The sequence below is a fragment of the Hylobates moloch genome, unplaced genomic scaffold (genome assembly GCF_009828535.3).
Source record: "Hylobates moloch isolate HMO894 unplaced genomic scaffold, HMol_V3 SCAFFOLD_14, whole genome shotgun sequence".
NCBI lineage: Eukaryota > Metazoa > Chordata > Mammalia > Primates > Hylobatidae > Hylobates > Hylobates moloch.
This window is the reverse complement of record NW_026652289.1, coordinates 31200500-31227701: the sequence shown is the minus strand read 5'-3', so window position 1 is coordinate 31227701 and position 27202 is coordinate 31200500.

Below are 27202 nucleotides of genomic sequence, written 5' to 3'. Positions count from 1 at the left end.
GTGTTTAAGAAAAGCATAACTAGAGATCAACCCAGCACTTTGCTGAGAATTGTCAAATGAATTTAGTATAATATTGGTTCTCACAATTAGTTTTTCTGTGTAGGTCAGTTTTCTAATTTCTGCACAACTATGGATTGCTGCTTAAAACGGATATTGATTAATTACACAGGGGTCAGCTTAAGATGGGATGTAATTGACCCATTAGCCAGAAGAAAACAGGAAGAAACAAATGTGCACTTCTTACTTATGTTTCTTATCTTACTGTGTACTCCAAGCATAGTATTAATGAGCAGAGTTGAGAAGCTGACTCAGCCACTTATGCTTGCACAATAGGTTCTTGACTAAAGTAGTGATAAGTGTCAAGTATGAAGTTTTTGCATGGGTAATTCAGCACGATCTCTTATCATTAAGGCAGTTCTAGCTACAGCCTCTGTTGAATGTTTGACCTTTCAGAAACATAGATGCTCAGCCCTTGACATGATTGAGGCATTCAATTGGCATTCAATAGGCAACGTATTAGCACATTGTTTACCCTCTCTACAGTGGAAGAATAGCAATTTGTTCTTACTGGGATAAATGTGTTTTCCACCTGTGGCTTTGACTCTCCTGCCATCAATGCCTTGGCCATTAAACTATCCAAAGATGCATAGAGTGCCTAATGTTCTTTGTAACACACCTTAGGACAAAAGAATACACTTTGTAGCAGAGAAGGTACAATAATATGCATACAACCAAATGATCCGCTGGTGCTATAATATACTATATTAAACAGAATCTATCAGTCTGATAGAACATTAAAAGATATTTCTTTTAAAGGTGGATATAAAGGTGCAACTAAGTGCCAATTTAGGGATGGTACTTTGCAGAGTTGGGGCTCTGTGCTTTAACATGTTATACTTTGAACCAATGGACATTGTAAGATATTGGGTCCTAGAATGTACAGGTTTGTAAACCAAGGGCAGAGGGTGAGAGTGGCTCCTCTCACTAAAACTCCTTGGAGACTTTGAGCTTCCTGGACCTACAGCATTAAGCTCTGCTGCAGTAGGGAGAATGCTTCTCCTGGGTACACAGTAAGCATTCCAATAGGCATACAGTTTTAGTAGCTCCCCGTCATTTTGGCTTCCTTGTGTATATAGGTTGGCAGACAAATAAGTTACTATACTGGCAGTTGTAATTGACCTTCATTATCATGAAGAAATAGAAATACTGCTATACTTTTATCAACCATAGATGATGACAATTGTAAATTGGTAATTACAGCAATTACAGCCTGACAGGACCATGGGAATCATGGGTCTTTGGAAGTGAACTAGACTAGCAGAAGCACTGGATAAACATGAGGGGAATACAGAGCGGGTTGTAGAAGAGGAAGATGATTGAATGTCATCCTGGGAACAAGTGTAGTGGCAGGACCCATTAACTCTTGTCCCTTTAACACTCTTGTGTTTGAAGAATCAATGATGGAGTGAACTCACGTAGAGCATAAACTCCTCCATGCATGGAAAGTTGTGGACTGTTTCTAGTGCTGTTGGTGTCTTGCACATACCCCCCTTCCATGTAATATTCCCAGGAATTTGGATTGTTCTATACTCCAAGCTCCTGAGAATCTCTGGCTGAGGACTTTTCTTTGAATATTGAAAAAGCTAAACTCACAAGGTGGGGAAATCTAGAATTGCTACAGAGAAAATGCCCTAGAGCAGCTCTAGACCAGTAAAGAAATGCACAGCTTATTTGTTTCTTAAGTGGGACAACTACAAGTCATAGAATTTATACAGTCTTTTAGATGGCCACAGCAAGAATGTGCCCTGGGTGTCCACTGTGGTAAATACAAATCAATGCATCCTTTATTGGCATCCTCCCCTTTTCTTGCTCACGTTCGTATTTCTGAACCAGTGTCTTCTAGAATTCTTTTCCAAATGAACTACTTGCATTGAGATTTTTGTCTCTGGGCCTTCTTTATTTAATAAATAAAACTACTAGATTGACATAGATGACAATCCAATGTGGTGATTCCTGACATTCACTACAACCAATTCATGGGTTATTTTTTAGACTGTAAAAATAGCAGAAACATTGTTATTACATACCTTTATCTGCAAAATAACTAAAATTTTAAGATTAAATTGTTATCTGGTAGACCATGCTGTTCTCTGAGAGAATATCAGTTCTTAGCTTGATGGATTTACATGACGGTAATGGTAATGGCCTCACAGTCTACAGATGAAGCAGTAGCAGGTTTCAGGTGGCTGATGATGAGTTTTTTCTGGATATATTAAATTTGAGGTGCTTAAGTGAAGGTAAGCCAGTATGCAGTTGGATGTATCATTTTAAAGCTCCAAAAAGAGATGTGGTCAACAAAATTTAGAATAAGATCTCTTTTTCAACAGTCTTTTTATTGCTACCCTTATATCTTTGTTCCTTAATGTATAGATGACAGGATTTAAGGCAGGGGTAAAAGCAAAGTCAATAGCAAAGTCAACAATGAACAGATTTTTATCAAGTGATGATGGAGGAGAAGGTGAGACATAAAGAACCATGCATGGAGTGAAAAACAAAAAAACTACAGTGATGTGAGGTGACAACGTGACAAATGCCTTGGATAAGTCTCCTGAGGAACGCTTCCAGACAGTGATCAAAATGAAAACATAGGAAAGGATTAGCAAGATGAACGTGCCCATGGTCATGAAGCCACTGTTGGCAGTAACAATAAACTCATACTTGGCTCTATCTGTGCATGCAAGTCTTATAATCTTTGGAAAGTCACAATAAAAGCTGTCTACTTTCTTAGGGCCACAAAAAGGCAAGTTTATAACAAAAGCAAATTGAAACATAGCCTGGACCACCCCAATTACCCAGCCAGCGATTACAAATGAAACACATATTTTAGGGTTCATGATTTTCAAATAATGAAGAGGCTTACAGATTGCTGCACATGTATCAAAAGCCATGGCCATGAGTAACACCATTTCCACTCCTCCCATGATGTGGATGAAGCATATCTGTGTCATACAACTTTGAAAAGTAATTACATTGTATTCATTTAAAAGGTCTGAGATTATTTTGGGGATTGTGGTAGAGGAAAGACCCACGTCAACGAGGGACAGGTTAGCCAGCAAGAAGTACATAGGGGACTGTAAGTGAGAATCAAAAATTACCGAAACCAAAATGAAGAGATTTCCCAGGATGACCCCTAAATAAAGCAAAAAACATATCAAAATGAGAAAAAGTTTTTTCTCTGTAGAACAAGAAAGAGCCAATAACACAAGCTCAGTGACCACAGAAGCATTTAGTCCACCCATTGACTGGGACAGAAGTGATGATTTTCAAGTGACCTGAGGATAAAAATGGAAAAGAATAAATGTCATTGGAACAAATGGATTCTCTATTTTCGCTGCTAATTAAGTTAGATATAATTGGAAGTAGAAAAATGAAGAATATTGAAGAGGTAAGATGAACAACAAATTTATTATGTAAAGGACTCCTTGAGGAAAATATATATGACTATAAATTTTTACATATGGAGCCAAAAGGGGCACTTAATTTTCATCCCAAAGTTAAACTCTTTCTTCTTTCTCTAAAATATTCCTGGATCATTTCCCTTACCAATTCTCTAGGTATTCTTCCACAACATGAATCCTGTCTTTTATGTCACATGACTATTAATACTTCTGCGCTAGTTTTATATTCTTTTACCAATTCCTGTCTGAGCCCATTAATATTCTCTCACTTCACTAGGCTAATAGAGATCACCCAGGTCAAAAGTACTGGAACACATCCCATTACTCCCTATCTTGGACTTAAAAAATTTAAATGGAACTCAGGTGCACAGGATTTAGACATTACAATAATTGGTTTATGACATACCATCTCTGGTCCATTTTTAAGTAATAGACTGATAGTCAATGAAAAATAAATTATTGAATACCTGATAGTAAAGAAAAGTAAATATAATAATGATAATCAAAGATACCAATTGGTAAATAACCAATGATAATAGTCACAGATAACATTTATTTAGTGCCTCCTACATTCAGAACATTGAGTCAGCCCATCTGAATGACTCCATAGGTAGGTGCAATTGTATTATGCCTATTTTACAAATGAAGGAACTGAGGCTCAGAAAAATGAAGCGGAAGAGCTAAGACTTGTATCCAGAGCCATAGGGCTTCAGAATGCATGCTCCTAACCATGGCACCGTGCTCTTCAAGGCCACCATCTCCAAGTATATTCTAGATCTCTCCAAGGATGTTAATGCATCAATTAACCTTTCTCCATCTTCAACTTTTCACTTCTCTTGATCTGTGAATCAAGAGAATCTTGATAGAATCTCTCCTTTCAAAAATCAAATCTATCAAGGATGAAGGGTGAAGGTTCCTTTTTCCTTTCTCCTTTAAACTCTTAACAGGTAAGTAATTTTATTTTAATTTATACATTCCATTTATTGAACAAGCCAAAATAATCTAGCTTTCACTCTAGAAAATCATTTTAGAGAAGTTATCAGGGATACAGCACACAATTTTCTACATATGAAAATATCACATGCAATAATCACTTTTTAGTCATTGTTTTATTTATTCTCCAAGTTTGATACTACTGACCCTGTCTTTATTTTCAAATTTATTTTGCCACTGATTGCTAAATATGTTGCCTATCCCAAAAGCTCTTCCATCCCCGTTTCCTACGAAGGGATCACCTAACTGATTATGTATTTGGTAGAGATCTCTCAATTTGGAGGGATGATAGGCCCCTATTCTAGCCCCAGGATGTCACATGATCATCTAATTTCACTTGGCCATGATTGGTTTAAGAAGGGCATGTAATATAGACATGAGTAATGAGTCGTAGAACAATGTCTTCTGTGAAAGATTTTCTTTCCCAGATTAACATACAAAACTTCATTTGGAGAAGGCTCTTTTCCTGGTCCTTTATTCCTGCATTAAGTATTAATGTGATGCCTGGATGTGCAACAACCATGAGCTCTTTTTTTTTTTTTTAAGTAAACACATTAGCTTTAATACAACTAGTACATAATAAAAATTAAAAGAAAAGATTAATTCAAGTAGAAAAACTGATTAAAGTATGCTCACTAAAGTTCCTGTTATCAGCATTTTTATTCAGTTTAGTCTCTGCTAGAATATAAATACATAACAGTATGTCTTTTCTTGTCAAGGGTAGTCTTTTACATAACTAAAATTTGTGGCTAACAGTTTATATAACAAAAGAAAAGCTAAATCTGTAAATTATCAGAAAAGAAGCAAGGATATAGGAAAATAATACATTTATATAAATTACAAAGGACAGTTACAATGAAACTCCATTAGTTTCTTCTCAACCCAAGTTTACAAAATAAAGCTCTTTAAGAGCTCACCTATATATTAAAATGATAATGTGAAAAGATAGAAAAAGAACCCTGGGTTTCAAAGGTCTTTAACTGATGCCAGCAAAGTTCTACCTTCTGAAACTTGTAATTTGAGAAAAATAAACCCAGTTTGTCTCAGAGATTGCAAATAAGGCATTGGGGGTTGCAGCTGCATTCCTGATATTTGCATAACAGCACTCAACTTTTCTCCTACATTTCAGACTTTTTTGTGTCTTTCACTAATAAATGTGTTCTTTTGTCCTACTTACCCTCCGATTGTTGATGTAGCTCAGGAGTCTATTTTATATCTTTCTTTTTTCATCCAAATATGTTTCATTGTTTTAACTATCTGTGTCTATAGTCTTGGACTTTAGCTTAATATATCCAAAACTGTACTAGAGCACATAAATGGACAACCACAAATAGTTCAAAGTTAAAATATCTAAGACTGATCTTATTATTTTATCATCTATTTTAATCCCTTAGGAAACGATATGACTATTATCCCAGACGCCCAATTCAGGAATCTATGTGGCACCCTTGTCTTCTCTTTCACATTATATCCCAAATGGACAATTGTGCCTCCTGAATATTTCTCAGATTTGTTTCCTTTTATTCATTTCCACTGTGAGTTCTTCATGTTTATGTACATTCTCATGTTGACAACTGAAAAAACTCCTGAATGAACCCTGTCTCCAATCTTACCTAATTTCAATGTATTCTGTACTCTGATTTCAGATCTGTCTAAAGATAAAATATGATCATATTACTCTCATTTTAACTTTTAGTTTTATCAAAAAGAATATTTTAAATTCATTGTATATCACACAAGACTCTTTATGAAGTGGACACTATAGTTACTACATTTTTTCACATCTTCTGCCCCTGTATATGCTCTTGCCTGCATTATTCCTGGTCACTAGAAAGTGGAACCATCGCTGGCTTTAAGGCCTGATAGACTTCAGCTGCCATTCCACTCTGTCAGCTACTTCAGAGCCATATAAAATTGGGCAAGGTACTAAATGATGCTGATAACGTTTCTTTGTTTACAAAATGAGAGAAGTAGAACTTACTTCTCTTGATACTGCATTTGTGATAGGACAGGCAAAACTATGGGTACAAGTGTTACTTCCCTTTCCTTTTATCCTTCAAGACATGGATCAAATATCACCTGCTCCTGAGGTATTCACTGAAGACCACAAGCAAATACTTTCTTTCTATGAACTATTGTTCTAACATGCATATTTTAATTATAATTAGAGTATATTATACTTTCTGTATGCTACTGCTTCATTTTCTACTATGATCTCTTTAAGAAAAGGAGCTTCTAGTGAACTTTGTGTACTCCAATGCTTACCACAATTTCCAGCACAATGTATGCACTAATACATAGTTTTCACTAACATTAATAATAGAAAGTTTAAAAAGATATGTTATGCAAAATAAGCGTCCTAGAAGCCCCTGACGGGGATCTCTGCCAAGCGACCTTGGGGATTGAACTTGCTAATACCTGCACAGGGGTAAGGAAACAGAAGGAAATCTGGAAGTCAGTGACTCTCCTGTTTTACGACTGTCTGCTCAGAGCGATCTTGGCATCCCACATTTTCAGCTAAATCTTAAATCTAATGAAATAAAACTAGAAAAAAAGGTTTTTTAAAAATATTTTTGCCTCGAACTACATGTGTAAAGGCACTACAAAATATCCAGTGTTTCTCAAATTACAGTTGAGTACTAACATAAAGCATTTTATAAAAATATTGCAGAACAGGAGACTATCACCAGACATTTGGAAAGGCTCAGTAATTCAAGAGAACACCATAGTTTTCATAATGAAAGCCTCTACAAAAGCTGTTACATTAATAAGGAAGAGAATGTTTAAATATACTTGAATTTATGACCCAAGATTTTTTGATGGATGTGATTAAATAAGCACAAAATTAAGATAAATTAACATGAAAAAATATATACAATACTTAAGTTTCAAAAAATTATAAAACACTGAATGAAAATATGTATGTGGAAATATTTAGATGTTACACAACAATATGTTGTGTTTGGGGAATTTTTAGATGACTATATTTTTTCTAAATATTAACTCATTTTCTATATTTTTACAAATAATATTTATGGATTAAAGGTTTTTAAAAAAATTTCCAACTTTTATTTTAAGTTCATGGGTACATATGCAGGCTGTGCAGGTTTGTTATGTAGGTAAACATGTGCCATGGTGCTTTGCTGCACAGACCATCCTGTCACTCGTGTCTTAAGTCCAGCATCCACTAGCTATTCTTCCTGATCATCTCCCTCCTCCCACCCACTGCCCTTTGACAGGCCCCAGTGTGTGTAGTTCCCCCCGTATGTGCCCATGTGTTCTCCTGATTTTTTAATTTTTAAAGAAATTTTTAAATTAGTGGAGGGAATAAGAAAAATGATATGAGTAATTTCATAAACAGTAGTATAAAGTACTGGCTAACATCGCAGATTCTGGGGCCGGACTACCTGGTTTTGAGTCTCCATCTCCCAGATTTATGAGCTATGTGTCCTTAGGCGAGTTGCTTCACTTCTCTGTCCCTCAATTTCCTCATCTGTAAAATAGGAATAATAATAGTACTTACCTCATAGCGATATTAAATGAGTTCATATTTGGTAAATATTTGAGCATGCCTGGCACATAGGTATTCAATAAGTATTTTAAAAAGTAATTATGATTTTTTAAAAACATGGTCATTCAGTTCTGTCCAAACATAGAGATAGTTTGGTTTGCTGGATTGTGCTCAGTTGAAATAGCCAAGACTTAGACATAACCTTTTATTTTAATGATTCTAGTTTTAGAAATAAAAAAGATAGGAAAGTGATGACTTTTTTTTTTTTAAAGATGGGGTCTCAGTTTCTTGCCCAGTCTGGAGTGCAGTGGTACCAACACAGCTAACTGCATCATCCGTCTCTTGGGCTCAAGTGGTCCTCCCGCCTCAGCCTTTGGAGTAGCTGAGACTATAGGCACTCGGCACCACACCTGCCATATATATGTTAGCAGAGATGGGGTCTCACTATGTTGCCTAGGCTGGTCTCAAACTCCTGGACTCAAGTGATCCTCCCACGTAGGCCTCTCAAAGTACTGAAATTATAGGTGTGAGCACTGCACCCGGCAGAAAATGAGGACTCTCTACATATCGATTTAATAAAGATAAAGGCTCTCTGAAGAGAAAGTTATTCCATGATACCGCAGAAAATACGAAAATGAGACCAGAAGGATATAAAACAATGTGAGTGACAGTCATTCAAATAAAGAACACCACCACCACCAAAAACAAACAAACAAAAAAACTGTGCATAAAAAGAGTAAAAGTGATCTGGGAGCATGAAGAATAAAAAGGAGCAGGAGAAATGTGCCCAGTCGCTGGGGATTTAAAGAGCAGGTTTCCTAAATACCTGCCCAGGCTCAGTGTTCACTCAGCAGCAGCTTCAGGATATGGAGACACACAGAAAGGTTAGCACCACCTTTCCCTAAGACAAAAACTTATAAATAGTTCTGACCGTGAGGAAATCAGTTAGCAGGGCTTGGTGGTAAGACTGGATGTAGTCCATAATTGCTTGTAATGGAAACCAAGCCTCCTGTGTACATTATCTTTCCCAAGGGTACATTATCACATTTTGTAGAAAAGAATTATGGGGAAGTTGAGCAGCTTAGTGTGATAAGTGATTTTGTGCTCTGTTAATTTACATTGTTGAGAAATAATGAATGGATATTTGAACAAATCATGGGAGTTCCAAAAGTAGTGCAAAATCAGACTGGGAAAATTTCACTTGGCATTTTTTCACGGCTTTATGCAAGTTTAATTTATATATTGTAAATTTCACCCATTTTAAGTGTACAGTTAATTCAATGATTTTCAGAAAATTTATGGAGTTGTTTAACATTGCAATTCAATTTTAGAACATATCTATCACCCTAAAGTGATCCTTTGTGCCTGTTTGTAGTTAATCCTCACTCTCAATCCCAGACTCAGACAATAAGCAATTTATTTCTTGTCTCTATATATTTGCCTTTTCAGGATACATCAGATAAAGGGAATTATACAGTATGTAGCCTTTTGTGACTGGGCTTGTTTCACGTAACATACCATTTTTGCCATTCTTCTATATGGTAACATGTATCACCTGTTTATTCCTTTTAATTGCTGAAGAGTATCCCCTTATATGTCACATTTCATTTATCCATTTACCTGGTGATGGACATTTGGATTACTAACAGTTTGGGCTGATTACGAATAATTCTGCTGTGACTATTCCTGTTCAAGATTTTGTGTAAATAAATGTTTTAGTTTTTCTTAGGTATGCCTAGTAATAGAATTGCTGGGTCATAGGGTAAATTTATGTTTAGCTTTTTAAGAAACTGCTAACCTGTTTTCCAAGTGGCTGCACCATTTCACATTCCAGCCAGCACTGTGTGTGATTTCCAATTTCTTGAACCCCATCAACACTTGTTATTGCTTATCTTTTGATTGTAAGCATTCTGGCTGTTGTGAAGTGATACCTCATTTTGGTTGTGATTTGCAATTCTCTAATAACATGACGTCAAACACTTTTTTCTTGTACTTACTGGCCATTCTCATATCTTCTTTGGAGGAATGTATATTAAAATCTTCTGCTCATTTAAAAATTTGATTGTTGTCTTCTGCATTGTAGCAGTTCTTTATATATTCTTCATATATGTTTTTTCAGATATAAAATTTGAAAATATTTTCTCTAACTCTGACTTTTCCCCTCACTTTATTGATGTGATAGAAACTTTCTAATCACAAATGTTTCTACTTTTGATGTAGTCCATGTTATAAAAATTTTAATGCTTTATTCTTTTGGTGTCTTACCTAAGAATTCTATGCCTAACTCATGGTCAAAATTTTTTTTTTATTATTATACTTTAATGTGCACAACGTGCAGGTTTGTTACATGTGTATACATGTGCCACGTTGGTTTGCTGCACCCATTAACTCGTCATTTAGCATTAGGTATATCTCCTAATGCTGTCCCTCCCCCCTCCCCCCACCCCACAACAGTCCCCAGAGTGTGATGTTCCCCTTCCTATGTCCATGAGTTCTCATTGTTCAATTCCCACCTGTGAGTGAGAACACGCAGTGTTTGGTTTTTTGTCCTTGCGATGGTTTCCTGAGAATGATGGTTTCCAGCTTCATCCATGTCCCTACAAAGGAAATGAACTCATCCTTTTTTATGGCTGCATAGTATTCCATGGTGTATATGTGCCACATTTTCTTTATCCAGTCTATCATTGTTGGACATTTGGCTTGGTTCCAAGTCTTTGCTATTGTGAATAGTGCCGCAATAAACATACGTGTGCATGTGTCTTTATAGCAGCATGATTTATACTTCTCTGGGTATATACCCAGTAATGGGATTGCTGGGTCAAATGATATTTCTAGTTCTAGATCCCGGAGGAATCGCTACACTGACTTCCACAATGGTTGAACTAGTTTACCGTCCCACCAACAGTGTAAAAGTGTTCCTATTTCTCCACATCCTCTCCATCACCTGTTGTTTCCTGACTTTTTAATGATCGCCATTCTAACTGGTGTGAGATGGTATCTCATTGTGGTTTTGATTTGCATTTCTCTGATGGCCAGTGATGATGAGCATTTTTTCATGTGTTTTTTGGCTGCATAAATGTCTTCTTTTGAGAAGTGTCTGTTCATGTCCTTCACCCACTTTTTGATGGGGTTGTTTGTTTTTTTCTTGTAAGTTTGTTTGAGTTCATTGTAGATTCTGGATATTAGCCCTTTGTCAGATGAGTAGGTTGCAAAAATTTTCTCCCATTCTGTAGGTTGCCTGTTCACTCTGATGGTGTTTTCTTTTGCTGTGCAGAAGCTCTTTAGTTTAATTAGATCCCATTTGACAATTTTGGCTTTCGTTGCCATTGCTTTTGGTGTTTTAGACATGAAGTCCTTGCCCATGCCTATGTCCTGAATGGTATTGCCTAGGTTTTCTTCTAGGGTTTTTATGGTTTTAGGTCTAACATGTAAGTCTTTAATCCATCTTGAATTAATTTTTGTGTAAGGTGTAAGGAAAGGGTCCAGTTTCATTTTTCTTCATATGCCTAGCCAGTTTTCCCAGCACCATTTATTAAACAGAGAATCCTTTCCCCATTGCTTGTTTTTATCAGGTTTGTTGAAGATCAGATGATTGTAGATGTATGGTATTATTTCCAAAGCCTCTGTTCTGTTCCATTGGTCTATATATCTGTTTTGGCACCAGTACCATGCTGTTTTTGTTTACTGTAGCCTTGTGGTATAGTTTGAAGTCAGGTAGCGTGATGCCTGCAGCTTTGTTCTTTTTGCTTAGGATTGTCTTTGCTACATGGGCTCTTCTTTGGTTCCATATGAAGTTTAAAATAGTTTTTTTTTTCTAATTCTGTGAAGAAAGTCAATGGTAGCTTAATGGGGATAGCACTGAATCTATAAATTACTTTGGGCAGTATGGCCATTTTCATGACACTGATTCTTCCTATTCATGAGTATGGAATGTTTTTCCATTTGTTTGTGGCCTCCCTTATTTATTTATTTATTTATTTATTTATTTATTTATTTATTTATTTATTTTGAAACAGCCTTGCTCTTTCACCCAGGCTGGAGTACAGTGGCATGATCTCAGTTCAATGCAACCTATGCCTCCCAGGTTCAAGTGATTCTCCTGCCTCAGCCTCCTGAGTAGCTGGGACAACAGGCACATGCCACTATGCCCAGCTAAATTTTGTATCTTTAGTAGAGACGGGTTTTCGCCATGTTGGCCAGGATGGTCTCCATCTCTTGACCTCATTATCTGCCTGCCTCGGCCTCCCAAAGTGGGATTACAGGTGTGAGCCACCATGCCCGGCCATCTTCTCTTATTTGTTTGAGCAGTGGTTTGTAGTTCTCCTTGAAGAGGTCCTACACATCTCTTGTAAGTTGTATTCCTAGATATTTTATTCTCTTTGTAGCAATTGTGAATGGGAGTTCACTCATGAGTTGGCTCTCTATTTGCCTATTATTGGGGTATAGGAATGCTTGAGATTTTTGTACATTGATTTTGTATCCTGAGACTTTGGTTGCTTATCAGCTTAAGGAATTTTTGGGCTGAGATGATGGGATTTTCTAAATATACAATCATGTCATCTGCAAACAGAGACAATTTGACTTCCTCTCTTTCTATTTGAATACACTTTATTTCTTTCTCTTGCCTGATTGTCCTGGCCAGAACTGCCAGTACTATGTTGAATAGAAGTGGTGAGAGAGGGCGTCTTTGTCTTACACCAGTTTTCAAAGGGAATTCTTCCAGCTTTTGCCCATTCAGTATGATATTGGCTATGAATTTCTTATAAATAGCTCTTATTATTTTGAGATATATTCCATCAATGCCTAGTTTATTTAGTGTTTTTAGCATGAAGGGGTGTTGAATTTTATCGAAGGCCTTCTCTGCATCTATTGAGATAATCATGTAGTTTTTGTCATTGGTTCTGTTTATGTGATGGATTACATTTATTGATTTGTGTATGTTGAACCAGCCTTGCATCCCAGGGATGAAGCCGACTTGATTGTGGTGGATAAGCTTTGTGATGTGCTGCTGGATTTGGTTTGTCAGTATTTTATTGAGGATTTTTGCATCGATGTTCATCAGGGGTATTGGCCTAACATTTTCTTTTTTGTTGTGTCTCTGCCAGGTTTTGGTATCAGGATGATGCTGGCCTCATAAAATGAGTTAGGGAGGATTCCCTCTTTTTCTATTGTTTGGAATAGTTTCAGAAGGAATGGTACCAGCTCCTCTTTTTACCTTTGGTAGAATTCAGCTGTGATTCCATCTGGCCCTGGGCTTTTATTGGTTGGTAGGCTGTTAATTACTGCATCAATTTCAGAACTTTTTATTGGTCTATTCAGGGATTCGACTTCTTCCTGGTTCAGTCTTGGGAGGGTGTATATATCCAGGAATTTATCCATTCCTTCTATATTTTCTAGCTTATTTGTGTAGAGGTGTTTATAGTATTCTCTGATGGTAGTTTGTGTTTCTGTAGGATCAGTGGTGATATCCCCTTTATCATTTCTTATTGTGTCAATTTGATTCCTTCTCTCTCTTCTTCTTCATTAGTCTAGCTAGTGGTCTATCTATTTTGTTAATTTTTTTCTAGAAACCACCTCCTGGATTCTTTGATTTTTTTAAGGATTTTTTGTGTCTCAGTCTCCTTCAGTTTTGCTCTGATCTTAGTTATTTCTTGTCTGCTGCTAGCTTTTGAATTTGTTTGCTTTTGTTTCTCTAGTTCTTTTAATTGTGATGTTAGGGTGTTGATTTTAGATCTTTCCCACTTTCTCCTGTGGGCATTTAGTGCTATAAATTTCCCTCTAAACACTGCTTTAGCTGTGTCCCAGAGATCCTGGCATGTTGTTTCTTTGTTCTCATTGGTTTCAAAGAACTTATTTATTTCTGCCTTAATTTCGTTATTTACCCAGTAGTTATTCAGGAACCAGTTGTTCAGTTTCCATGTAGCTGTGCAGTTTTGAGTGAGTTTCTTAATCCTGAGTTCTAATTTGATTGCACTGTATATACAAGTATCTTAGGAGAGTGAACTCAGGGCTGTGCTAAATACTTATTTCATAATCATAACAATTATACTCATTTTTACAGCTGAAAAAAAGTCAACAAAAGGAAAAAATGTCCATAGATAATAGAGAATCTAGTAGAGTTAATTTCTAGAAAGAATGCATATTATAAATAGTTTAGTTTGGCTGGAAAGGAATATGATTTCTATGAATCATGATGAAATAATAAAACTCTTCCTAAGACTATGTGTCCTTTGAAAAGGTAACTGACATAAGAAATATAAATGGAAAATAGCTGCATGAAAAATGTTCCATGTATCCATAATAATTCTGTTATTATTATCTGTTATTGGAACTTATTGCTTCAAGTTTTTGGCTTGAGTCTGGGCTTATCCCTGCTGTTGTATATAATTGAAGTTGTTGTTTAGATTCAACAGTATTATTGTATACCAGGGATAAAAATAAGAACAGAATTAGAAAGTACCAGATTTAGAAGGGGATTATTTTTTCTACTCAAGTCAACAAGAATTTATTGAATATTTTCCTATTGTGTGCATTAATCTCTACTGGGCATGTCAGATAAAAAAGAAATAGACTATCGGTACTATACACAAAGAGTAAAAGCCTATGCCTGCTCTTTTACCTTATTACTTATTTTAAAAGTTGTTACTATTATTTTAGTTAAATTACAAAAGATAAAGTATTACTAATAAAATAAATTATAATTTTATATCAATACTAACAATACAAGTATAATTAATTTTCAGACATAACCTAGAGAGAAGTTACTCTGTAAATTGCAAGGGTATATATTTCTAAAATGGAATGACTTAAAGCAGAACTCACCAAAGAGAAGAAAATGTAAGGGAAAAAAAAAGCATAGAAAGAAAATGAAACCATTTCCATTTCTTTTGGAGCTGCTGCTTTTAGGGTCATGTGAGAAACTGAAACCCTCTCTGTGTTGCCCTACCTCTCTGAATACCTGCTGTGTGCTGAAACTTTCACTCACATTGTCTAAATTAATCTTCACAACAACCCCATGAAATGAGTCTTAGTCTGACTCTCCAGGTAACTTGTTAGAAGTTTCAGAGCTCAGAATTAGCATGATTGGGAGGCACACCCAATGTTCTCTGACATTTGTCCTTCTCCTCTTTTGGTATTATCCTGCATCTCTTTCTGTTTAGTTCCAAGAGCGTAATTTTATTTCCATGGCACCATTGATAGTTATAGCTTTTAACAGATTTCCTTCCATATTTTCTACCAAGTTTCTCCTTATCTCAATAAATTATTAACAATTTTCCCCCTGCTTGAAAATTTCCGCTAATGACAGTCACATATCTGTACCTAGAACGGTCCCTTAATCCAGGAAAACTATGGACTCTGATGATTACGGATATGTAAAAAGAGGCCTTCCTCAACCAGGGCATCTAGCGAGCTGTGAGACTGTCTAGAAGTCATTCCCTTTGATGCTGTAGGGAGTACAGAAGTCCCAAGATAGCTGTGAGAAAACCCTTGATATTTCTGGAAGCTATACAGCATTTTCAAACCATCCCAGTTAGTTAGTATGTGTGGAAAAATGCTGTTAAAACATCGTGAAATTCTCTTAAATGTGATAGAGGAAGTAAGGGACAAGTTAGAATACAGACCATATCTTACCAGACAGACATCATTATCTCACCACATTTTTCTCCCATGGATAAAGCATTGCCCATATTTTAACTAACGTCTGAAATAAAACCCTATTACAGCAAAACAATGCATTTTCTGCAGTGACCAGTGTTTGTGGGAGAGTGTGAGGCATATATTCACTGCAGAGTAGCCTTTGGGGTGGAAGGCTTTCAAACTACCTATACCATATTCCTTTGGGATCTCATAGTTTTTGAGTTTCTCTGAATTGAGAATATCACTTAATAGAGAGCCTTTTGTTAAAGACAAAGAGACCTAGTGAATACAATTCTAAAGGTTCTAATGATAGAAGTTAAGCCGTTTTAAAACATTTCTTTAATTTTTTAAAAGAGAAACACTTCAGAGCAGAGCTTCCATTTCTAACCCCAGCAGAAGCCACATGACTTGTGTTGGTGGGAGTGGGTGACAGGCAGCGGGAGATGAGCTAGGCACTGATGCAGCAACCATGCCTATGACAGAGCAGCCAGCCCTCAACCACTGCTTTTCTGTGAAGCATACACAGTGAAGAGTAGAAAAGCATGTTAAGGTCTCAAAACTTTCTGTGCTTATGTGAGCCATGTTCTAGGTTTAACATATTATGTAAAAAATAAAATTACTAATATTCTTATAAATAACATCAACAGCAGAAGCTTATCTTTTGTTTTCATTTATAAGGTATTATGCAAATTCAGGTTTACTGTTCAAAGTTCCAACACTTTAAAGCTTGAGAAAGATATATAATAATCTGCCTCTGTCTCCTTTTTTTTAATTACTTTTTTTTTTGTGCCAAAAATAACTCCTGTACATATTTTTAGGGATTTTGTTCTAGTTTCCTTTCCATGCAGTTACATAATAACATGTGCATATGTTAACATATATATTTTGATGAGTTCTGTTTGTTTTTTGATATACGGTACAGACGCTTCTTGACTTAAAATGGGGTTACATCTCAATAAACCCATGATAAGTTGAAAATATTAAAAATTGAAATGCATTCAACACATCATAGCTTAGCCTATCCTGCCTTAAACACGCTTAATACACTAACATTAGCCTACAGTTGGATGAAATCATATAACATACAGACTGTTTTACAATAAAATATTGACTATCTTATGTAGTTTCTTGAATGCAGAACTGAACATAAAAAACAGAATGATTGTATGGGTACCTAAAGCATGGTTTCTCAGAATATGTACGGCTTTTGCACTATTGCAAAGTTGAAAGATTATAAGTAGAAGCATTATAAATTGGGGATCATCCGTTTATGAAAGGTATTTTAATATTTAATGTATTAAAATCAATTTATGCTTAAATATCTTTCATTTAATGGAGTGGTTGCTTTTAGAGAAATGAGGAATTAAGATAACATTATTAAACGATACCTCCTTTTTGTTCAAAGTAAAAACACGTTTTTAAAGTGTTCTCTTTACACTTTAGGAATGAGTGCCTGGGCTTTGGGAAGAGAATGTGGCACAAGGGTGGGATTATTGGGCTTGACATTAATCAGGTAAGTAGTGACGAGTCCTCTGGTCAATTAAGCTGAAGATCAGGTAAAGCAAGGCCTCAGGTCTTGAGACATAACCTAGAAAATATTCTACGTAAAAATATTGTTGATTGGCCGGGCGCGGTGGCTCACGCTTGTAATCCCAGCACTTTGGGAGGCCGAGGCGGGTGGATCACGAGGTCAGGAGATCAAGACCATGGTGAAACCCCGTCTCTACTAAAAAATACAAAAAATTAGCCGGGCGTGGTGGTGGGCGCCTGTAGTCCCAGCTACTCGGAGAGGCTGAGGCAGGAGAATGGCGTGAACCCGGGAGGTGGAGCTTGCAGTGAGCTGAGACTGCACCACTGCACTCCAGCCTGGGTGACAGAGCGAGACTCTGTCTCAAAAAAAAAAAAATATTGTTGATTACGTACAAGGAATCAAAAGAATAGATAAAAAGTTGTAAATAAACTATTCAGATTCCATTGTGTGAATATTCCAGACCATAGGATGAATATCAGCATATTTAAATATAGCATCTACACAATCTGAGGAGATGTATAAACTGGCATTATATATGTGTAAACTCGATCTATTATCACCATTTTAGAGATTATACATTCACCTGGTTTATCTGAGCTGCTTCAGTTACTTTCCAAAAATGTACAAGAAAACAATAAGTAAACAACATTAAGATAATACAAGAACTTCTATTTTAGATACAAAAACATATGAGGCTTGGCATTTGTAACTTGATTAATTTCCCATAGTTCATAAGTAATTGTATTAGTGAGGGTAATCTAGAGGGATAGAACTAATGGAATATATATATAAATTATTACCTCACATACTCACAAGGTCCCACAATAGGCTGTCTGCAGGATGAGGAACAAGGAGGGCCAGTTCGTGTCCCAAAACTGAAGAACCTGGGGTCCAATGTTTGAGGGCAGGAAGCATCCCTCACAGGAGAAAGATGTAGGCTGGGAGGCTAGGCCAGTCTCACATTTTTCTGCCTGCTTATATTCCAGCCATCCGGTCAGCTGATTAAATTGTGCCCACCCAGATTAAGGGTGGGTCCGCCTTTCCCAGCCCAGGGAGTCAAATGTTAATCTCCTTTGGCAACACTCTCACAGACACATCTAGGATCAATACTTTGTATCCTTCAATCCAATCAAGTTGACACTTGGTATTAACCATCACAGTAACAGAGACACGACTCAGACTATGACTGCCTGGCTCAGAGAATCTGTGTTCTTAGATACCACATAGTGAAAGATGAAGATGAAAAATCGAAGAGGGCTATCAGCACAAATAATTACATAAAATTGTGCAAGGCGACTTCCTGACAATTTCCTCTTTGGCCTCTGTTCTGCAAATGAACAAATGAATGCTTTTCATGGGCTCAGCAGTAGTTAGGACAAAGCTGAGAAAAGAATCAGTGAGCTTGAAGACTTTTGAATAGAAACTTCGCAACTGAAATGCACAGAGGAAAATAGAAGACCCGCCCTCCGCCCATGGAATATCCAAGAATTGTTGTACAATCATAAAAGGTATGACATATGTGCAACTGGAATACCAGAAGAACAGTAAAAGAAAAAGGAGCAGGAGAAATGTGTGAACTAATAATAGCTCAGAATTTTCTCAAATTAATGGCAGTGATGAAACAACTTAGCTTAGACAACACCAAGCAGGATAAATACAAAACAGAACAAAAACCCATCCACACCTGTGCATGTCACATCTAAACTACAGAAAAGCAAAAAAAAAAAAAAAAAAAGACAAAGTCATGAAAGAATCCATAGGACACAGGGAAATAAACTTACCTACAGAGGAACAAGAATATAAGTTGCATAATGTTTTTGATTAATCCATGTATCAGAGAGAGGAGTGAAATATTTACAGCATTGAAAAAAATCAAGCTAGAATACTATGTTTAGCAAAATTATCCATCAAAAGTGAAGAATGACAAAACATTTTCTGAGACACACATAATCTGAGGGAATTCATTCATTTTCAAAAGAGACATAATTCTGGATGTGTAAACATTTAACAACAACATTAAGGCAAACACTGATAGAACTCCAAGGAGAAACAGACAAACAACTACTGCATTTGCAGACTTCAACACCTTGTTTTCAGTAATTGTTAGATCCAGCAGGCAGAAAACCCTTAGGGACATCATAGGGTTCAACAACGCCATTGATCTACCTGACCTAATTGATATTTAGAAAACTACATCTAAGAACAGCAGATCACAAATTCTTCTCAAGCTCACATGGAACATTCACAAAGATAGACCACATTCTGCTCCATAAAAAACACAACACATTTAAAAGACTGGAAATTATACAAAACATGTTCTTAGATTACAAAGGAATTAAACTAAAAGTTGATAATAGAAAGATGGCTGGAACATTCTAAAATATTTGGAGATTAAACAACACTCTTGTTAATAATATCAAATGGATCAAAAAATAAGTCTTGGAAGATATTAAAAATATTTTGAACTAAATATAAATGAAAAGACAAAATTTGTGTGAGGCAATGAATGCAGTGTTTAGAGGGAACTTTATATCATTGATTACACATACTAGAAGACAAGATAGATTGAAATCAACAATAAGTTTCTACCTGAGAAAACTGAAAAAAAATGCAAAATAAGCCTAATGTGTAAAGAAATGAATATTAGGTCAGAAACCAATGAAGTTGAAAAATGGAATGTCAATAGAGATAACAACGGAAAAAAGCTGGTTCTTTGAAAAGACCTATAACATTAATAAACTCTGAACTGAGAAATGAAGAGAGGAGGAGACACAATCTATGAATATCAGAAATGAAGGAGGAACCACTACTAATCTCAAGGGATAATAAAAGGATAATAAATACATATTATGAACAACTTTAAGCCCCAAAATTTGATATCTTAGATGAAATGGACCAATTACTTGGAAGACAAAAATTATAAAACCTCGCATAGGGGCAGGAGAAGTGGCAGTAGCCAGGCAGCCCAGCTTCATGCAGGCTCTTGAGGCACCAGGGCCCTCAGGCACCCAGCACATGCCCTCTCTGTCACCAAGCTCAGCTCAGCCGAAGGGGCAGTGAAGAAAGAGCCCAAGAGGAGATCTGCACTGTTGTCAGCGAAATCTGCTTCTGTTAAACTGGAAACAAAGCCAAAAACGGCAGCAGGAAAGGTTAAATCTTCAGACAACAAAAGTGAAAACAAAGGGGATAAGGAGAGCAAAGGGAAAACAGGCTGAAGCGTGGCTAACCAAGAAACAAATCCAGCCTCTGATGAATCCGGAGAGAAAGAAGACAAGTCTGATTCATATCATATATCAAGTCTTATCAGTGGTCCTTGTCACACTTCTTGTACAATCCACAGGAATACTTTTTATCTACTATTATGTAAATGCAAATTTGTTAACAACTCTAGAAACATTTTTAAGAAGGTAGGAATCCCACCACATCCCGTTTTTAAAGTGTAAATGCTTACTTTTAAGAATAGAAATTATTCCCTAGGTGTTTATTTTTGGTTCAACCAGAAAACAGTGTGGAATATCCAATTATGGGAGGCTTTGAGTGTCTTGGGTGTTAGCTTAACATGGCATAGGTTGGGGGGTTGGCTGTTTATCCCATAATACAAAGCATACTAAATGGCAATATGGAGTCACAGTCCAGCGTTTAATGTCTTGAACATTTTAAATTACTTCAACTCCCATGTTGTTTTTGTGGAATTGTTTCCTGAAGAAAACCACTCCTCAATCTTGGCTGTCCTTGTCAGATTCGCGTGCACTCTAACATCTTTGGTCATGGTAGCCCTGTTTTTCTAATGACTTTGGTAATGTGCTGTGGAAGATTGAAATTTTGAGTATGTAGTGTACATGCTATTAAATTATGAATTGGTGGGACATATGTATCAACCTATCAGAATGTGAAGATATTGGTACTTGATCCCCTCTTCAGGAAAATTTGCTTTCAAATTTTAAGTTGGAAAGTCACTGGAATAACTGTTTTAAAAAGAATTATAATACATGGCTTCTTAGATTTTTGGTACATATGTTAAGAGTTGTGTACAAACTGAAAGGCTGGGTGCGGTAGCTCACACCTCTAATCGCAGCACTTTGGGAAGCAGAAGTGGGCAGATCATGTGAAGCCAGGAGTTTGAGACCAGCCTGGTCAACATGGCAAAACCCTGTCTCTACTAAAAATACAAAAATTAGCCGGGTGTGGTGGTGTACGCCTGTAATCCCAGCTACTCAGGAGGCTGAGGCAGGAGAATCACTTGAACGCGGGAGGTGGAGGTTGCAGTGAGCTGAGATTGCCTGCTCTCCAGCCTGGGTAATGGAGCAAGACTGTGAGACTCTGTTTAAAAAAAAGAATTGTGTACAAATTGAAATATCTGTGTACTGATCCTCAACACAACCAACAAAATGTCAATTATGAAAGGAAAACTCAGATAAGGAAGAAATAGATCATATGAATAGACCTGTATCTAATAAAAAAATCAATAATTTTTCAAAGAAATGCAACTGGTCTAATAGGTTTAACTGATGAATTTCACCAAATATTTATGAGAGAAATGATATCAACTGCCTAAAATTTCTTTCAGAAAATAGAAGCAGAGGGGACACTTCCTAATTCATTCTATGACTCCAGTATTATCCTTTTATCAAAGAACATACATTACAAGAAAAGAAATGCTGGACTAGTATCTCTTATAAATGCAGGTGCAAAAATTCTTAGCAAAATACTATCAAATCAAATCCAACAACGTTTAGGGAAATTATACTCCACGGCCAAGTGATATATTCATTTTAATTATGCAATCATGGTTCAACAGTTGAAAATGAAGTAGCGTAATCCACCACAAAACAGGCTAAAGAATAAAAATCACACGATCATATCAATTGGTGCCTCAAAAGATTTTGTGAATTTTGTGTGTGATAAAATCTAGCATGGATACGTGATAAAAATTCTCAGCCGGGCGCGGTGGCTCATGCCTGTAATCCCAGCAGTTTGGGAGGCCGAGGCGGGCGGGTCACGAGGTCAGGAAATCGAAACCATCCTGGCTAACACGGTGAAACCCCGTCTCTACTAAAAATACAGAAAATTATCCAGGCTTGGTGGGCGGCTGTAGTTCCAGTTACTCGGGAGGCTGAGGCAGGAGAATGGCGTGAACCCAGGAGGCAGAGCTTACAGTGAACCAAGATCGCGCCACTGCACTCCAGCCTGGGCGACAGAGCGAGACTCCGTCTCCAAAAATAAAAAAAAACTCAGCAAACTAGGGATCGAGAGGGAGTTTCTCAAGTTGATGAAGAACATCTATGAAAACTCAACAGCTAATATTACACATAATGGTGAGAAACTAGATGCTTTCCCCAGTTTTATGTTTAAGTGTATGATTCATTTTGAGTTAATCTTGTATTCTATGTGCTTGCTATAACTGCTTATTAGTTTCAGGATGAACACATATTCTAAAAATCCCATCAGCCCATACTGATATAAATGAATAAATTGATGAATGTGGGAGAAGACAAAAATCTCCTGTGCAGAACATTTCCAAATAACATTATTGAGGTTCCACCCGTCTCTGCGCCGCGCGCCACCGGGGAGGTATGTTTCTGCTCCAGCAGCGCACTCCCCTTCCCCGCTCGGCAGCATGCGACTGTGCGCCTGCACCACGCGCCACACACTCCCCCGGCGACGTGCCTCACTGCGCCTGCGCCATACCTCGCCCACGAGCCCCCGCCCCCCCCGCCCCCGCTCCGGGGACAGGCCGGCATGCGTCTACGCCCTGCCCCGCGTATCCCCAATGGCGGGTCCCGCCTCTCTGCGCCTGTGCGGGCGCTCCGCGCCTCTGCTTCTGTGTAGTTTTTATTTGAAGATATTCCTTTTTCCACTATAGGCCCCTTAGCGCTCCGAATGTCCACTTGCAGTTTCTACAGAAAGAGTGTTTCAGAACTGCTCAATCAAAAGTAAGCTTCAACTCTGTTAGTTGAATGCACAGAACAGAAAGAAGTTTCACAGAATGCTTCTGTGTAGTTTTTATTTGAATATATTCCTTTTTCCCTTATAGGCCTCTTAGCGCTCCGAATGTCCACTTGCAGTTTCTACAGAAAGAGTGTTTCAGAACTGCTCAATCAAAAGTAAGGTTCAACTCTGTTAGTTGAATGCACAGAACAGAAAGAAGTTTCACAGAATGCTTCTATGTAGGTTTTATTTGAAGATGTTTCTTTTTCCACTATAGGCCCCTTAGCGCTCCGAATGTCCACTTGCAGTTTCTACAAAAAGAGTTTTTCAGAACTGCTCAATCAAAGTAAGCTTCAACTCTGTTATTTGAATGCACAGAACAGAAAGAAGTTTCACAGAATGCTTCAGTGTAGTTTTTATTTCAAGATATTCTTTTTTCCACTATAGGCCCCTTAGCGCTCCGAATGTCCACTTGCAGTTTCTACAGAAAGAGTGTTTCAAAACTGCTCAATCAAAAGTAAGGTTCAACTCTGTTAGTTGAATGCACAGAACAGAAAGAAGTTTCACAAAATGCTTCTGTGTAGTTTTTATTTGAAGATATTCCTTTTCCACTATAGGCCCCTTAGCGCTCCGAATGTCCACTTGCAGTTTCTACAGAAAGTGTGTTTCAGAACTGCTCCATCAAAAGTAAGGTTCAACTCTGTTAGTTGAATGCACAGAACAGAAAGTAGTTTCACAGAATGCTTCTGTGTAGTTTTTATTTGAAGATATTCCTTTTTCCACTATAGGCCCCTTAGCGCTCCAAAGGTACATTTGCAGTTTCTACAGAAAGAGTGTTTCACTACTGCTCAATCAAAAGTAAACTTCAACTCTGTTAGTGGAATGCCAAGAACAGTAAGAAGTTTCACAGAATGCTTCTGTGTAGCTTTTATTTGAAGATATTCCTTTTTCCACTATCGGCCTCTTAGCGTTCCGAATGTCCACTTGCAGTTTCTACAGAAAGAGTGTTTCAGAACTGCTCCATCAAAAGGAAGGTTCAACACTGTTAGTTGAATGCACAGAACAGAAAGAAGTTTCACAGAATGCTTCTGTGTAGTTTTTATTTGAAGATATTCCTTTTTCCACTATAGGCCCCTTCGCGCTCCGAATGTCCACTTGCAGTTTCTACAGAAAGAGTGTTTCAGAACTGCTCAATCAAAAGTAAGCTTCAACACCATTATTTGAAAGCTCACAACAGAAAGACGTTTCGCAGAATGCTTCTGTGTAGTTTTATTTGAAGATATTCCTTTTTCCACTATAGGCCCCTTAGCGCTTCGAATGTCCACTTGCAGTTTCTACAGAAAGAGTGTTTCAGAACTGCTCAATCAAAAGAAAAGTTCAACTCTGTTAGTTGAATACACAGAAAAGAAAGAAGTTTCACAGAATGCTTCTGTGTAGTTTTTATTCGAAGATATTCCTTTTTCCACTAAAGGCCCCTTACCGCTCCGAATGTACACTTGCAGTTTCTACAGAAAGAGTGTTTCAGAACTGCTCTATCAAAAGTAAGGTTCAACTCTGTTAGTTGAATGCACAGAACAGAAAGAAGTTTCGCAGAATGCTTCTGTGTAGTTTTTATTTGAAGATATTCCTTTTTCCAATATAGGCCCCTGAGCGCTCCAAATGTCCACTTGCAGTTACTACATAAAGAGTGTTTCAGAACTGCTCAATGAAAGGTAATGTTCAACTCTGTTAGTTGAATGCACAGAAGAGAAAGAAGTTTCGCAGAATGCTTCTGTGTTGGTTTTATTTGAAGATATTCCTTTTTCCACTATAGGCCCCTTAGCGCTCCGTATGTCCACTTGCAGTTTCCACAAAAAGAGTTTTTCAGAACTGCTCCATCAAAAGTAAGGTTCAACTCTGTTAGTTGAATGCACAGAACAGAAAGAAGTTTCGCAGAATGCTTCTGTGTAGTTTTTATTTGAAGATATTGCTTTTTCCACTTTAGGCCACTTAGCCCTTCGAATGTTCGCTTGCAGTTTCTACAGAAAGAGTGTTTCAGAACTGCTCAATTAAAAGTAAGGTTCTACTCTGTTAGTTGAATGCAGAGAACAGAAAGAAGTTTCACAGAATGCTTTGGTGTAGTTTTTATTTGAAGATTTTCCATTTTCCACTGTAGGCCCCTTAGCGCTCCGAATGTCCACATGCAGTTTCTACATAAAGAGTGTTTCAGAACTGCTGAATCAAAAGAAAAGTCCAACTCTGTTAGTTGAATACACAGAACAGAAAGAAGTTTCACAAAATGCTTCTGTGTAGGTTTTATTCGAAGATATTCCTTTTTCCACTCTAGGCACCTTAGCGCTCCGAATGTCCACTTGCAGTTTCTACAGAAAGAGTGTTTCACAACTGCTCAATCAAAAGTAACGTTCAACTCCATTAGTTGAATGCACAGAACAGAAAGAAGTTTCACAGAATGCTTCTGTGTAGTTTTTATTAGAAGATATTCCTTTTTCCACTGTAGGCCCCTTAGCGCTCCGAATGTCCAGTTGCAGTCTCTACAGAAAGAGTGTTTCAGCACTGCTCAATCAAAAATAAGGTTCAACTCTGTTAGTTGAATGCACAGAACAGAAAGAAGGTTCACAGAATGCTTCTGCGTAGGTTTTATTTGAAGATATTCCTTTTTCCACTATAGGCCCCTTAGCTCTCCGAATGTCCACTTGCAGTTTCCACAAAATAGTTTTTCAGAACTGCTCAATCAATGTATCAGTCAGTGTTTACAATATTAACATTGGGTCGGTCTGCAAAGGCGGGACAAGTTGAAGAAAAGGCGGGAATTCTCAAAGCGAGGAGGAGACTTCCGGGTCATAGGTAGTTGAGAGACAAATGGTTGCATTCATTTGAGTTTCTGATTACCCTTCCCAAAGGAGGAAATTAAATATGCATTTATCTCTGTGAGCAGAGGAGTGACTTTGAATAGAATGGGAGGCAGGATGACCCTAAGCAGTTCCCAGCTTGACTTTTCCCTTTAGCTTAGTGATTTGGAAGCCCCAAGATTTATTTTTCTTTTACACAATTTTTAAAACCCAGGTAGAAGTATCCATGCTTGTTAAAGAAACAAAGGAAGAAAGAAAAGCAAATGATAGGCTGGGCACGGTGGCTCACACCTGTAATCTCAGCACTTTGGGAGGCCAAGGTGGGTGGATCACCAGAGGTCAGGAGTTTGAAAACAGCCTGGTCAACATGGTGAAACCCCATCTCTATTACAAACACAAAATTAGGCAGGTGTGGTGGAGGGTGCCTGTAATCCCAGCTACTCTGGAGGATGAGGCAGGAGAATCACTGGAAGCCAGGAGGCAGAGGCTGCAGTCAGCCAAGATCCCACCACTGCACTCCAGCCTGGGCAAAAAGAGTGAACCTCTGTCGAAATAAATAAAGAGGTAAATAAATAAATACAATTATTTTAATCTGCTTGTTAAAGGTATCTGATAGAATTTTGAATTTCTTTTTTTGTTATTTTGAATTTCTTTGATTCTCTAATACAGCTATTTAGAATTCTCTTTCAGAAAAATGACACATTTTTGTTTCTCCAGGATTGGTCCCTGGTTCCTTTTTTAGTTTGTTTGGTTAAGTATTTCTTTTAATGATTTGTTGATGCCAGTAGATCTTTGTGGGTGTCTCACCATTGAAGATTTTGATATTTTAGTCAACACTGCCTGGGTTTGTTTGTAGCCATTGTTCCTAGGAAGGCTTTAGAGATACTCAAAATGACTTGGGTGTTGTGATCTAAGCTCTTTCTACTTTATGGGACATCTCAAGCCCAGTAACACTGTGATTCTTGCAGGCTCACAGAGGTACTACCTTGATGGTCTTGGACAACATGGTCTTGCAGAATTTTCTGAATTATCTAGCAGAGACTCTTCTTCTTTTACTTTCTCCCGAACAAATGGAGTCTGTGTGTGTGTTTGTCTGTGTGTGTGTGTTCTGAGACCCATGAAAGTGAAGTGGAGTGACACAAACATCTCTGTGGCCATGACCACTATGACTGCACTGGGTCAGACCTGAATCCAGCAGAGTGCTTGATCTCACCCAAGGCCTGCCATCACAGCTTCCTGGTTACTGTGTGATACCCAACCTTGTTTTAACCTGAATTGACTCTCCTTTAGCTGA